The following is a 15,538-nucleotide window of genomic DNA, read 5'->3' as shown; positions in this document are numbered from 1 at the left end:
GCCATGGGCTGTGAAGTTAGAAGGGCCCTGTGAGGTCTTGGTCATGAAGTTCTCACCCTGCCTTGAGTTTATGTTTAGAATAAGAGGCTCAGACAATATGTTTTTATTTTTACTTTTTTGAGGTAGGGCCTTATCATGTAGCATAAGTTGGCCTTAGCTTGCAATTCCTCTGCTTCAGAACACATCTTCAGAGTCCCGGGGCCAGAATTTCTACCTTTGTTTTCTCAGTTTGTGATACAAAACCAGATTTTATTTTGTGTGTGTGTGTGTGTGTGTGTGTGTGTGTGTGTGTATTTGCTTGAGAGAGGGACTCACTATTTAGGCTTGGCTGTCCTGGAACTCACTATATAGAACAGGATGGTCTAGATCTCACAGAGATCCATCTGCCTCTGCCTCCCAAGTGCTGGGATTAAAGGTGTGCGCCACTATAGCCAGCTCACAAACCCAGATTTTAACTGAGATGGGCAACTGTCCATAGAGATTTGTTTGTCTACAATTGGCTATTGGCTAACCCTTGAGACAATACACCAACAGGGGCCAGCTGGGAGTCACGGAGGAGGACTATAAATAGGTGCTGGGGTGGCTACCAACAGCTGGCGGCTCAGGCGTCTTAGTGGGCAGCGGAGCATGCAGCCGTTGTGCTCAGGCCCAGATCTGGTTGCTCGTCTTCTGCCTGGAGTGAAGTGTGCAGGACCAGCTTCTTGCTGCCGCCTGCACACCAGGATTGGATATGGAATGCATGCCATGGGGGCCTACCAGGGTATGTCTTGGAAGAGGACGGGGTAGGGTCAGCTTGTTAGTCACAAAGCACCTAGGAGAATTATTAGGATGCCGCCAACAGAAATGAGCAGAGGCAAGAGCACGCAGAGGCGTGGGCACTTGGCATGTGCAGGATGGGAGAAAACCCAACAGGCAACAGGAAGTCACCAGAGGAGACTGGGCCACCTAATCCTTGGGTCAGGTAAGTTTAGGAGCCCTGGGCCTCTCACCAAGGATGTAATGCTAACTAAATGGCTACCCTTTGTCTACATTGAGGGGTGCCCTAAAAATGGAGTAGAGCAATTAAGGTCAGGCCCCAAGGCAGGCTTCCTCTGTGCCCTGGCTTTTGTCTCTTAACTTTCTTTTTGGTTACATGGTCTGTGTGTGCAATCCCATCTTTGCAAGTACAGTGACCCATTGTGAAACTCCCTGGCTAGGGTTGTAGAATATGCTCCAGCTATCTTTACCTGAGGCTTGTATTCTGTAGGGAAAAACAAACAAACAAACAAACAAACAAGCAAACAAACAAACCTGCCCCCTTACACCCTTCCTTCCCTTCTTCCAGGTCAAGGAGAGGAAATGCAGACATAGAGGGTCCTGACCCCAGAAACGGACCAGGAGGTTCCTGCTCGCCTGTGGTAAGTCAAAGCAGCAAAGCTGGGGTGGATTGGAGCCTGGGGGTGGGGGAATCCTCTTCCAAAGGAGTAGCCTGCTCTACAGAATCATTTCTGTAGTGCCCAGAATCTCGCAGAGCCTAGCCTCCCGTCTGAAATGCTGCCCATTCTCCTGCTTTCATGACCCCACAACCACCAGAGTCTCCTTTTCTGCCATGACCCGGCCTGGGAAGGAGCTGAAGGCTGAGCTCGGCCCCCACCATCTTGCTGCTGGTGCTAACCTGGTGGGGGTTGCATGGCAACTTGCTGTGTTTACAGCTTGGACATTTGAGCAGGGCCTCTGGCACCTGTCTCTCACATATGTCTTGGGGACACCCTGGGTTTATGTCATGGTATAAATTATGCCTGCAAGCTGCAAAGGGAAAGAATTGAGCTGTTGAGGGGCCAGCGGTATGGTAAAGATACTCTCTTCTTTTCCTCCTTCCTTCCTCTGCCTCCCCCTTCTCTTTCTTCTCCATTTCTCTCCTCTCCTCTCCCTTCTTCCCTTCTTCTCCTTTCTTAGCATCAGTTGTTCCAATGGGAGCCCAGGTTAGCCCATCCATCACTCAGGACATCTGATCTGCCATTCGAGAATTCTGATGCACTGTCTACTGGAAGCAGGCTGTCACAGGTAGAATTGGATTTTCAGTTAGGTTTAGTGACACCACTGCCTTCACAGGATGCATGTGAGGTCTAAACCCGGCAATGGGCTCAGCAGTACCCGATGCACAAGTCGTATCAGTCTTCTGCCCACTCTTGACTTGGCCCAAGAAGTCTTGAAGCACAGATGGCATTAGAGTTCTGCTTGCCTTCAAACCTTCCATTTATATTATTCCCTAAATGACTTGCCCTTAAGTAGTGGTACTTTGAAGAGTGTTTCAGTTGGGGCTCTACCATAGGCAATAAAGAGCTGTGGGAAGCTTGCCTTCTTGGTGACACCCACACATCACTGGACTCAGAGCCGTAGGGTGAGAAGAATCCTGATTTCACAAGGGACTTCATTCATTCCATCTGCTGACACGTAAATATTTATTACTCTATTAGACATTAGTTAATTATCTTTGTATTATTCCTGAATTTTGCTTATTTAATTTTGTTTTTGAGAATAAGGATCTCATTCTGTACTCTATGAGGGTAAGGATCTCACTGAGTTCTAGGCTGGCCTGGACCTCAAACTCTCTGCAGTACAAACGCCTCAAACTCATTCACTGTGCACACTAGGCTCGCCTTGACCCTCCCACCTCAGCCTCCTGCTCATTGCTGAGTGTGTCAGCTGGGGCTCTACCATAGGCAATAAATACTTCGCTCATTGCAGATTCTTCTTGTGTGCACACAAAAAGAATAAAAATGGTTACAGCATTTCTGAACCTTTCCACACTCACCATCTAGCTCTTTGGAATCTCATTTGCCTCTGCTGTAGTCAAAATTAACTATCAACTTGACACAGCCTAGAATCACCTGAAAAACTCCCACTTGGGTAATTGTCTTTCTCAGGTTGTTCTTTAGGCATGTCGATAAAAGATTGTCTTGATTGTGACTTGAACAATCATTATGGTTAATTTTTAAAAGTTACATTTTTTTTTATTTATCTGTGCGTAGTATGGAGGTCAGAGCGCCTACCATCGAGCACATGTGTAGGTCAGAGGACAACCTGCAAGAGTTGGTCCTTTCTCTACCATGTAGGTCCCAGGGATTGAACTCAGGTTGTCAGGCTTGGTGGCAGATGCCTTTACCCCATGAGCCCTTTCACTGTTACCCACTCTGGTTAAACTGCACAGGACCCCACTCTGCGGCTCAGGATGTTTTGAACTGGCAGTGCCCAGTGCTGGGGTGCAAGCATGCACTGCCACCTTAAGTGCTGGCAGCTTTGCTGTGTGGATCATTTCAGGTTGGCACCAGGGCCACAGCATCCTTCAAGTCACAGCCACGCAGGTTATCAGAGAGCCCTCTGGCGTAGTACTATAGAGCATCCTTTAGGGAACCTCACACTTTAGCCAGCTTGCTTTGAGAGCATGGATTCCAAATGCCCTGTTGGCTCCATCCTTTTCCTTCTTTGACTGATGACAAGGTACCTACTGGCAGCCAGATGAGAAGTGATTCCTGCAGCTCTCCCTCTGCTATGACAGTGTATGTTCCCAGTCCCCACAGGGCTCCAGGACAATGATTAGGTCTGGGCTGCCTCTCAGATACAAAGGCCACTAGGCCACTAGACACCTCCTCTGAGGATGTGTGTGCAGCACTCTAGGCTAGAGGTTTTCTAGCCCGAAGGACTTGAACTCGTTAAAAAGAGTTTAAACAGTCTTTAAAAACAAAATGTGGCCGGAGATCAAGATCAGTGTTAAGGTGTATGCCTGGCCTGCATACCGCCCCAACCCTGAGAAACTGAAAACAATAACCAGCAATAAGAAAAACACACAGAACTAAAGCAAGCATGTAGTCTGAGTGCCCCATGTCACCTCAGGGTAGGTTCATGTGTCTGCCTTCTTCGCCTCTCTCCCACTTCTCAGTCTAGAGGCTGGAATCACATCTCTGAGACGTGTGAGTCACTTGCTTCCTTGGTCTAGGTCCTGGAGCCTTTTCTCCCGAGCTGTTAGGAACGTCTGTTTTCCTCAAATCTCATACACCAACTTCCCCTTCTCTGGTCCACAAATTTCACAGGAAATGGTTGTTTTTCCTCCACACATCCTGTGTCCCGGTCACTAGCTGGCTCTTCTGTTGCTGTGGGAACTAGGGAATTAGGCCAGTCCTGCTACCATGGAAGCTGCCTCCCTCTTCTAGAAGATGAAGGCCTCAAAGAGGCTAGGTAGCCCTGGTCTATAGGCACTGGGGTCCATCTACCTCTAGGGACTGCCAGATTTCTCTGGTCAGCTGCTTTGGTGGCACTAGCTGGCTTGAGGCTTCTGCCTGAGGCAGCTCCTTGCCTCAGTCCTGTCACATGTGAACTCTGTGTCTCAAAGTCTTTCCACATGAAGATAGGTTCTCTTCCTGCCCTAATGCAAGTCCATCTTGTGTAAGGCTAAAGTGGCCATATCAGCGTGTGGAGTCAGCTGTCAGTTACCTAAGGGAATGGTAATTTCGGCTTGCAAACACACATGGAGGGCATTGTCGGGAGGCAGCTCAAACAGTTTCCCTCTTTGATTGGTACATGAGCCAAGGACGAAGAGAAGGGAGAAGTGCCTGTGAGGGGCTTCCGGGGTTTGGGACTTGAGAACTTGGTGAGTGTATTTCCTCCCCCTCCCAAAGTGTCAGGTAATCTGGGAGTCCGATTGGCTAATTAGAGTTTATGAGGCTATGTGGAAAGAGCAAGAGCGTGGCTTATAAATCTGAGTCAGGCCTCTGTTGACTCCTGCTCACTGGGGCCTCAGCTACTCAGGTGCACAGCAGCGGCTCCAGCCTTTGACCTGGCAGAGGCAGGCAGGAAGATCATTCTGTCCTCCAGGGACTAGCCCAGGCCCCACCCAGCATCTTCAAGGCATGGTGTCCTCCATCCACCTGACTCCCATCTCTCCTGAAGAGCAGAAGTAACTGGAAATCAGGTTTTGGTGGTTCACACTTGTAATCCCAGCACGGGGAGAGGGGCTTGGGGAGCAGGGTGTGGGGAGGCTGTGGTAGGAGGATCCCTGGGAGGTCAAGTCTAGCTTGTGCTACAGAGTGAGTTCCAGCCCAGCCTGGGCTATAGTGTGAGGTCCTGTCTGAAAAAAAGAAAAAGTCACTGGAGTTCCTGCCAGTCCCTGTGATGTGGGTTGGCTGGGAGCTGGTGCTCAGCAAGCTGAGAATTCAGTTTTGGTTTCTGATGTGCGTCACTTCCACCTCAAGCCTTGTGGTTCCCTCTGTTAGGTTCCCATGTCTGAAGGAATCAGCACTCGGAACCTCAGACACTTAACTTTTCCAGACCCATGGTGCTTTGTCTGGTGGGCCCATCCAGGAGCCTTTGAAGACACAGGTCTACAGCTGCCTATGCAGATAAGAAGCAGCGGCTAAGCTGGGAGGAGAGATGCAGGGTGTGGGAGAGGCCAGGCCAGGTCAGTCCAGGGAGAGGCCGATGAGAAGGTGGCTTGTTTACATTGGGAAGCGAATTGAGAAACATTTATGGAGTACCTACTGTGTGCCTCTTCCTTGTGCTATGAGGACATTGGAATCCACCACGCTTGGCAGCTCTTCCCAGAAGGTCTACAGTGCCAGGAAAACAAGACACACGTGTGGGTAAACAAGTGTGGTGGCGGCAGGGGATTTAAGAAACCCCAGCTCAGTCACCAGGAAGTTCATGAGTAGTCCAGATGACAGGGGGCAGGCGGGGGAGGGGGAAGGCCTTGGTGTGAGGGATGTTTTCTATGGGCTGGAAAGAGCTGGAAAGTTTCCTAGGAGAGGAGAAGGCGGCAGTGGAGTTTGATGTGGATCTTGAGGGGTAAGCAGTGTGCAGATGGTAAGTGGGAGGAAGGACAGAGCATCCCTCCCTCTGTGCATGCCGGAGGCTGGGAGAGCGGGTAGGAAAGTGAGAATGAGCAGAAACTCTGAGTGGTGAGTGACTCTGGACATATGCAGACATATGCCCTATTTAAGACAGGGCAGGGTACCCAGAGACCCCTAGGGCCTAGTCAGACAAGCCAGACATAGTTTAGTTCCCATCTGTTCCAATCTAGGCCACTCCAGAGTCCTGGAGAGCAGGAGGGTCACTAGCCACACTTCATCATTGACCCTCCAGGATTTGACGCTCTCATTTTGTTTGGTTTTAGACAAGTCGCATGTGTTTAAGCTGGCCTAGAACTTTGCGACATAGCCAAGGATAACGTTGAGCTCCCGGTCTTCCTGCCTCTGCCTTCTGAGTGCTAGGTTTACAGGCACACACCGCTGTACCTGACTTTATGCATTTGCTCAGGATCAAACCCAGAACTTCATGGAAGCTATGCAGCATTTCTTCTACCACCTGAGCGAGCTCCATGCCCAGCCCTCCTGGGACAGTCTAAGGTCTGTTCAGTCATTCTATGGGTATTTACAAGATGGCTCTGTTTTTCTAGAACAAGCCAGCCACTGCTCTAAGCTCTGGGTTCACAACAAGGGGAAAAAAGGAGCAGGACAAAACAGGACCCCATATCTCAGTCCTGCAGCTCTTATCCAAAGAAAGAGAAACAACAAGAGGTCAGTACAACAGGATGAGGTGTCCAGCAGATGCCCCTTAACATACTTGGGTCTGGCTGTAGGCGGTAAGAACCCATGAGTGTTCATGAGCAGAAGGGCACCAAGAAGTTAGGTGTTGTGTGCACCCCTGTAACACCAGCACCTGGGAGGCTAAGGTAGTGTTGGTGTGTGCTCAAAGACCACATGAGCTACACAGTGAATTCTAGGTCAGCCTTGGTTACGGGCTGTTAAAACAAACAAACAAACAAACAAACAAACAAATAACAACTGTTATTAAAGTACATGAGCCATGCATGTGTATTCAACTCAAGAGGCTGAGGCAGGAGGATTACAGCAACTTAAAGACCAGTCTGAACTATATCTAGATTTGGGCTATATCTAAATTTAATTTGCCCAAACACTTAAGGTGAAAAGACATGAATAAGATGTCCCTACTCATCCCAGGAGGCCTTGGGACATCATCTCAGATTGGCCGCACCTGCAATGAATCATATCGTAGCCCTTGGGGAGGAGGGCGGAGCACCTGCACACCTTACTGTAGCCTTACTTTTTGCTTCCCGCCCTTTGCTCTCTGGCTCTGTCATTCTCAGACCATGTACACACTGAAAGCTTGGCCTAAGATGATCATTGGCCATCTCTATTTCCCTTTTGTGGTCTGAGGTCAGGGGTGGAACCCGGCATTTAGTGTCCAGTAGAAGTAGAGACAGTGTTGCTTGGAGATAGTTTTGGGGAACCTTGCAGTTGGAGAAGGAGGGGACAGGAAGGGGCCCAGGCTTCCCCGAGGAGGAGGGACAGTGTGAGTGTGAGGCTCAGAGGATGCCGGGAGCTGAAGCAGAGACAATGGGGATGTTTCCTTCTTGGGGAGAAACAGGTAATTATGCTATGTTTGCTAAAATGTGGCTAAGCTAGCCCTTAAAATGGGTGCCATGGCCCAGGGACCCTCAGCAGGAATCTTCAGCTCAATGGAGGAGTCGTGAAGAAGTGCTTGCAGCTCCCTGGCTGCTTTGAACACTGGGGCTTAGAGTCTCCTTCCATGCATGCAGCAACCTTTTAGATTCTGGGCTTGGGTTTGAGTCCACACCTAGCAGGTTGGCAGGGCAGCTCAGAGGGGAAGCTCAAGCACAGCTGCTTCATCTTGTCCATGGGAGGAGAAGCCCCTGGGTTTTGAAGTGTAAGTGCACTTCAGTAATTTACAAAAGAAGCAGGGGATGAAGGGCCTCCAGGCTCTAGGTGACAGAGGTCCCAGTAGAAATGTTCCCAGTGGAGGGGTTCAGGTCCCTCCTACCCCCAGGTGAACACCACTACTCCCCAGTGTCCCCGTCCTGCTGGCCTGCCTTATTAGCATTCACAGCTGCTACCTGCAGTGCCCCTGTTTTAGCTTTGACTTTGCAGCACTTCCCCTTTCCATCCTCCTCTCCCAGGCGTGGCTCCAGCACTGCCTACTTCAGAAAGGCTCTTTCCACTCCTCTCCACCCATTCCCCATCTGCCTCCACGGTGGGAGCCAGCAGTCCCCCATTCAGGACTTAGCAGCTTCCAGAGTGGAACACTCTTTCCCAGGGTTATGTTTTGAGCATCCTCCATACCCAGGCTGCCACGCAGAGCCTGGGACTCTAATGGAGTGTGCCTGACCAGGGATCATGTTCTCCTCCTTCTAAGGTATGACTTTGCATAGACGCTTTAGTTTTCTTGGTCTCTATGTCCTCGTGTGAAGAGAGCATATGGTGCCTGCTCACATGTTGGAAGCATTGGATGGAATAATTTGCGAACAGTGTTCTGTGCCCAGTTCCAGCCTCACTGGGAAGGGTTGACATATGGCAGCTTTTATCTTAGGATGTTAGTTGTTATGGTTTGCATATGAGATATCTCCCACAGGGCTGGATGTTTGAACTTTTGGCACCCAGAGAGTGGCGCTGTTCTGAGAGACTAGACAACCTTTTGGACAGGAGGTCTAGCTGGCAGACCTTACAGGCAGTAGGGATGGTGACTGAGGGTTCTAGGCCAAACCTACTTCTGTTTCTTGATCTGCCAAGATATAATAAACTATGTATTCGATATCCTGCCACCACAGCTGGAAACCCAGCTGTAGTGTTCCCCTCCCCCCCCCACTGCCATGATGGATTGACTCCTACAAACTGTGAACCAAAATAAATCCTTCCTTCCTTCTGTTGCCTCTGTCAGGAATCTGGTCACAGTGGAGAGAAGAGCAGCCAAGACTTAGCTCTCACTCCAGCTGTAGAAGTAGATGCCATTCCCCTGCAAAGGACACCACTTGACTTAGAGCTGATGTCCCTTATGGCCTCTCCGTGGGATACCTTTCCTCCTCCCTCTTTCCCTGCTTCCTCCTCCAATACCAAGCAGTGATACAACCCCATCACCAGTTCTCACCAACCAGCAGAAGTGAACCAAATCAGGCCATGAGGAAAAGATAAGCCAACCCTTTTGATTGTTTAAGTGGCAGAGAGAACTAAGGAAAAGAATGGAATGACTTACCTGAGGGACCTCTGTAATGGGGGTAGCTCCTGCCCCCTCTGGCTGTCAGGCAGGCTCTAAGCTGTGTATATCCTCTGGGGGTTGACTGGTGAAGACCCCCAACTTGGTTTACAGTGTAGACCCTGCCCACTGCTTGCCTCTTACCAATTGCTATGTCAGGAGAATTTTCATACCACTCCAGACTACAGCTTCCAACTTCAGTCTCCAGCAAATGTTGGGAGCTCCCACCTCTGCCTCTGGCTACGGCCCCTTTTGTGCCAGGCGATGTTTATGTCTGGACAGGCCTTCCCCGACTGGTTGTCTGGGTTACCCCTGTACACGGAGTGCTAGGCTTTGTGACAACTGGGAGGCAGTCAGCTAAGCATGCTTGTTCATGAGGCTAGTGCTGCAGGAGAGGTGGGGGCTAGTGAGTTTTGTTATTTTGCTGTCAAGCTAGAGATCTTATTATTTTTGGCAACTTTAAAAACTTACCTGAAGGTAGAACTTCCTTTCCTGGGGAGAGTTTTGAGACTACTAGAAGGCTTGGGTCAGTCTATCTAAAAATAGAAAAATAGATTATCTTTGGGTGCTGGCCTGGAAGGTAATGAGACAGTGAGACCAAGCAAAGATAACTTTGTTGAGCTCAGTACCACGTGCCAGGCACTGCAGTCTCTCTACCTGGCAACTCAGACTCTCCTGAGAGAGACAACAAAGAGCAAAACAAACCCTGGACTCCCCATGGGATTCTGGCAGGTGCGCTTGGTCATGTGGTCCCCTGAGACTCACATAGAGCTCTTGGAGATAGAAAATCTTTCTGTGAGTGTGTGTGTGTGTGTGTGTGTGTGTGTGTGTGTGTGTATGCGTGTACGCCCTCATGTATGCATGAGTGCTTATGTACTTATGTATGGAGGCCAGAAGCCTTGGGGGTCATTCCCCAGGAGCCAGCCGCCTTGAATTTTGAGATATGATCTCTCACTGGCCTGGGGCTTGCCACGTAAGTGAGGCTCATTGGCCAGCGAACCCCAGTATCTGCCTGTCTCTGTTCCCACAATACTGGGATTACAAATCCATGGCACTATGTCTGATTTGCATTTGGGTACTGGTGTTAAACTTGTGGGTCCTTGTGGTTTGGTGGCAAACACTGAAGCCACTGAACTATCACATCAGCTCCCAAGATTAAAAATTCTTAGGTGGAGAGAAGGCATCTTGCCCTGAAACACACTCAGGGTAGCTGAAGCTACCTCCCCTGTCTGCCTCCAGGCAGTCTCTTCCCTTGGAGAGATGCCATTTCCTGTGCCAGCTGGTCAGAAGAGAGAGCACAGCAGGACAACAATGTCCTTCAACCATTCTGAACCCAGGGATTAGTGCCAGCAGAAAGGATCCCTGAGAGGAGACCCCAGGCAGGGGCATTAGAATGAAGACAAGACCCGGGGAGGCAGAGGCAGGAGCCATGTGATTGGTGAACTTGGCTACTGAACATTGTAAACCTCAGTCTCTTTATCTGGAAAGGGGGCCAAATAATCTGCTGGCTCTAAAGACAACAGTGTAGGCTGGGTAAGGTCCTACAAACTGGGCAAGTACTCCAACAAGGCCGTTTCTCTTCCCTTCCCTTTCCGCCTCTTTCTTCCTTCTCCAAAGAGCTATAGTAGATAGCTATTTTAATTTTGAAGGGTGGGGTACCACTTTGAATCCAATGAAAATCAATTCTAGCTTTCTTCTGTCTTTCTCTCCTACTTTCCAGACACTCATGGCAAAGTCTAAGGTCTAGTTGTTGCCAGGGGCTGCAGGACCAGGCTGCTCGGCCTTGTTCTAGTAGCTCCCTGCATCCTGAGAGAACTAATCCAGGGGCTTGCAGCGACAATCCCTCTCTGGGGCTTACAGACATTGCTGCCTTTGTTTGCTTTGCCCGGTTGCCTGCCTGGGTCTTGCTGTGGCTGGACGGCTAGCTCTCCTTCCCTGGCAGATTCAGTGGTGATAAAGCAGTCATCTGTTCGGGGTCGTTGTTTGTCAGGAGTCTCTGTTTAAGGACCAGGAGCTTACATAAAAAGGGAGTATGTCGGAAGGTGCTAGGGGAGGCTCTGAAGAATCCAGCCCCAGGAGGAGAACAGCTGACCGACAGCCTTCCTGGGCCATAGTCCCCTTTCTGGTGCCTCCTTGCCCCCAGCTGTAGGCAGCTCCCAGGTTGTCCCACCCAGCCTAAGGGGTGACTTGGCCTAGGGGGACCAAACCTTCCTGGAGCTTTTTAGAGAAGATTGCATACATACTCAGCCTGAGTCTTGGACTGAAGGATTGGAGATGGGGTGGAGTATGTTATGAGAAGATAAGGAAGAATACTAAGTCAGTCTTACCTCGTGCTTAGTGGCAGCTGCTATTCTAAGGTGACTCTCATATAACTCATTTATTCTGTAGCGTTGACCATCTTTCATGTACCATGATACTGAAGCATAAAGGTTAAGTAGTTTGCCCAGGGATGCCTCCCACCTCCTCTGGAAGGATTATGTCAGACAGAAGGCTCTAGGTGTGTCCCTTGCCACCCACTCTAATGGGGCAGTTACAGCTTGGCCACCTCAAAGCACATATTGAGAACTAGTGCTGGGCTAAGTCCTTTACCATACTATCTCATTTAACCTCCAAACTGTCCTTATGGAGTGGGTACTAGAATTATGTTAATTATAAATTTAAAAAAATTATTTTTGAGACAGAGACTCATGGATCCTAGCCTGGCCTCAAACTGACTATGTAGCTGAAGATAACCTTGAACCTTTGAGGCTCCTTCCTCTACTTCCCAAGTGCTGGAATTACAGGTGTACCCCACCATGCCTGGTTTTATGTGGTGCAAGGGTGTGTCAGTCAAACACACTACCAACTGAGATGCATTCTCAATCCCTAGCATCAGTTTAGATCAGAAACTGAAGCTCAGAGACAGCTTTTCTAAGGACCACTATGTTAATGGAAAGGAACCAGACTGTAGAGCCTCGGATGTTGACTGGGAAAACCTTAAATGAAGGCATTTCTCTTGCTCAATCAGAAGCTCCTGGCTGCCTGAGGTAAATCCCAGAGTTGGCTCAAAATCTGAGCCTTTGTCCTCTGTCCAGCAGGCTGGGGTGTGGAAACTTCAATCTTTGCTTGGTTTGAACCTGCCTTGGTGTTTCTAACTAAATTCATACAGAATGACTACTGATCCAGCCTGGTACATCAGAATCTAAATTCACACAGTCCTCACCCCTTTTTCTTAATGATACTGAGGACTGAACTCAAACCTTGCACATGCCAAGCAAACAACTCTCCTCCTGAGCCACACCCCCAGTCTTTATTCAACAAGTATTTCCTGAGTGCCAGGAACATTCCAGACCTCGTCTAAGTTCATAGAGTCCTTAGGGAAGACCGTGACTCTATGCAGCTAGATGCAGAGAACATCAGAGAGAAAGACTGTTGAATTCCTTTCCCTGGGGCTTCTCCAACTCCTGGGATCCACAGGAATACATGTACCACCAAATCAGGTCCACAGGGGACCAGAAGCCTCCTGCTTCTTACATATTGCCTGGCATGAGGTCAAGTTCCCGGGAGATGGCATTTCTTCATTCTGACTGATCACAAAAGGAGGCTTTGTGTCGAGGAACAAGTGTGGGCCTGGACTTAGGCTGCTCCACCATGGATCCTAGGATGGCTGTGGTTAGTGCTAGTTGGAACTTTGGTTCAAGCACATGACACAGTTCCAGCTCTTTCCAGGGCAGGTGGGAGGATTTGCCAATGCAGAACATAGTAACTAGCCAGAGCAAAGCCTGTTCCGCAGGTAATCCCATGACTAGTCTATTAACTGTCATCTATATCTCTAAAGCCAGGGTCTGTTAACAGTTGGAAAGGGAATCACTGGTTATGCTAAGCTCTTGGCTGTATAGATAGAGACACCTAGGCCCCTGGTGGCAATGAAGTCTGGGACCTTTCAGTCAGGTGTGACATGTAGAACATGTTTGACTGTTGGTCAGAATGTAGACTGGTTGGTCTTTTGAGTGGCTATATAACAGTATGCAGAGATCTCTGGGAATCTGACTAATGTGGCTCTGACCCAGCCATGTTCATCTCCTTGCCATTGTACAGACAACCTAAGCAGACCTTCAAAGAGCCCCTTATGTCCCTGCTGTTCTTCATAGATTCCGTGAGCTCTAGGGAGCAGGATGTGATAACATGCTTCTTAAACTCTGGTTAGGCTGACAATAGACTTCCAAATTCAGGATGTCTAACACTCCTACCTACTGTTCCTGGAAGCTTCCCTTGAGAAGCTGGCTAGATGTGTTGAGGCCCCTGCCTGCTCTGACTTCTCCAGTGAGGCATTAGTACCAAGCCTACAGCTCAGGCTGATAGAATGTAGCCAAGGCAGGCTAGCCAGTTCATCAATTGGCACAGGCCCTGAGGGCTGTGGGCATGGTAATGGGGATGACAATGGGTGGGGTGTTAACTCCTCATCAGGTGACTGCTCTCAGAACTTGCCAACCTCACATGCTATTGCAAGCCACCACAGCTGCATCAGGCTTTCATGTTCAGGGTATCTCAGCTTGGATGGAAGGACCCTAAGTGTTGAACATGTCAGCCTGGGCTCAAGCCCTGCTATGTTGTAGGGCCAAGGCAGGTGCTACCCGAACCTTGAAGCCTCAACCTCTAGTTTGTGTGGAGCTTCTGGGATAAAGCATGTCTGGTCCTGGCAGTGCAGACTCTGTGTGTAGCCAGCATTCAACAAATAAAGAATTTCCTCTCATGAGTGGTGTGAGCAACCAGACAGGGGGGTCCTTCCTCCTAGAATTCTAAACACACCTCTTCTTATGTGCTAGAAAGGACATCTGCATATGAGGGAGGGGTGGCATGGGCAGATCTCTTGTAGATCTCAGATTTCACATCTGTGTCTATTCATCCTCTTAAAGTCTCTGAGCCATTTGGACTTTCTTTTAATGTGAAAATAAGTCAGTAGAAATATTTTATAACTCTGACCTCTTTCTTCCAAGCAGGTGTGGAAACGTTTCTACAGCAACAATTAGGATGTAACTAAATCTTGCGGGTGGTCACCGGAAGCCAACATAATAATTTAGTTAGGAAACAGCCATCCTTGGCTGACTCACTTCTGTGGCTTTCTCATTGATTTATCCTCTGGGGACCTTTCCCCCGTAGGCAATGGGACAGATTATATATCGGCAACCTGGTAAGTGTTATACCAGTTGGACTTGATGTCGTTCTGTCTTGAGCTTAGAAGTTCTGGCACTTCCTCAGTAAACTAAGGCAAACTCAGTATAAAGATAGTGTAAAGCCCGAGGCTGCCTTCCTTGGAGGCATCCCTGACTGACCATCTTGTGGGCCTTCTCCCTCACCACCCACACCACTTCTCATTGTCCTGCCTCGTTATCTGCCCCTCGTCCACCCCAGCTCCATTCCCATGGTTCTGAAGCAGTTCACCATGTTCAAGACATGTTGTTCCCCTAAGAAGCTTTCTTTGCCTCCCAAGAGGGACTGGTAAAATTCCTGTCTTCCCATGGTGCTTTGTGGGTTCCTTAGACATACCAGTGTGGTGGCTGTACTTGGCTCTCACCTACTGGCTGAGGAAGACTTTTGTTCAAGGAGTCATCATCCAACCTTCCTGACTGAGCGCTACACAGCTCCAGCACAGGGAAGGTGGGCAGTAGATACTCACTGGCTCAAGGATCTGTGCCCTGAGTTCATTTAGGGCTTATGAACCCTGAAGCTCTGCCACACAGTACTGCATATGAAGGACAGTGTATTATATATATTCCCTCTCGTTTGTGGCCATATCTGATGTGACGCATCTTAAGCATTCAGGGCGCTTGCCCCAGGTCATACACACATAAAGACCAGACCTCTGGTCTTCTGTGTCCTGGGCTCATCTGGCTTCTGTAATATAAACCTTTACCACAAGAGAAGTTATTTACAACAAACCCCTTGTTATCAAGTGAGGAAACTGAGTCCCAGCCTGAAAAGACTTTCTGCAGGTTGTAAAACTAACTATGGAGGGTGGAGAATTGGGCCATAGGCTCTGGACAAGCGCTGAGGCCTTTTTTTCCGTCCCCTGCTTTCTCCTCCTTTGCCTCTCTTTTGTGAACTCCGCTTTGAGAATGTTTTTGAGACCTGTGTCTGCCTTTGTTGAACTCACCCAGGGCCCTGAGCTGGAGGGGCACAGGGGAAATGACTTAGCCTCTCTCACAGGAACATTCAGGACTTACAAGAACTCGGTTTTGTTGAAGGAGGAGGGAGGGTAAGGGTCAGAGAAGAACAGTAGGATCCATCCGGTTCAGGCTAGGGTGACCACTGGTGACAGGTTGATGCATTCAGAGGCTGGTTGGTGGGCACTGAGGACACACAGGGGGACAGTTCGAGAGGTGGATTAGACTCAAAGGACAGCTTCTTTAAAGTTCTGATATTCTAGTGTTAGGCACAGATCCAGGCAAAGAGGTCCAGATGACCAGTCTGTGCCAGCCTGAGACACCTCCCACTACACACTTTCCTGAAGACACACAGC

At 49.2% G+C, this 15,538-nt stretch overlaps 1 protein-coding gene across 1 annotated transcript in view; it reads left to right on the top strand.

The window, feature by feature from the left end:
* The window catches only part of Mical2 (microtubule associated monooxygenase, calponin and LIM domain containing 2), a 189,494-nt gene that overhangs the window by 8,090 nt on the left and 165,866 nt on the right, over positions 1 to 15,538 (top strand). Inside the window, exon 2 of the mRNA XM_052201087.1 lies at positions 1,325 to 1,397. The gene's annotated coding sequence lies outside the window, so the exon portion shown is untranslated. The remainder of the gene's footprint in view (positions 1 to 1,324; positions 1,398 to 15,538) is intronic.

The sequence above is a fragment of the Apodemus sylvaticus genome, chromosome 1 (genome assembly GCF_947179515.1).
Source record: "Apodemus sylvaticus chromosome 1, mApoSyl1.1, whole genome shotgun sequence".
NCBI lineage: Eukaryota > Metazoa > Chordata > Mammalia > Rodentia > Muridae > Apodemus > Apodemus sylvaticus.
Note: the sequence above shows the minus strand (reverse complement) of the source record. Positions and strands in the feature narration are given on the sequence as shown.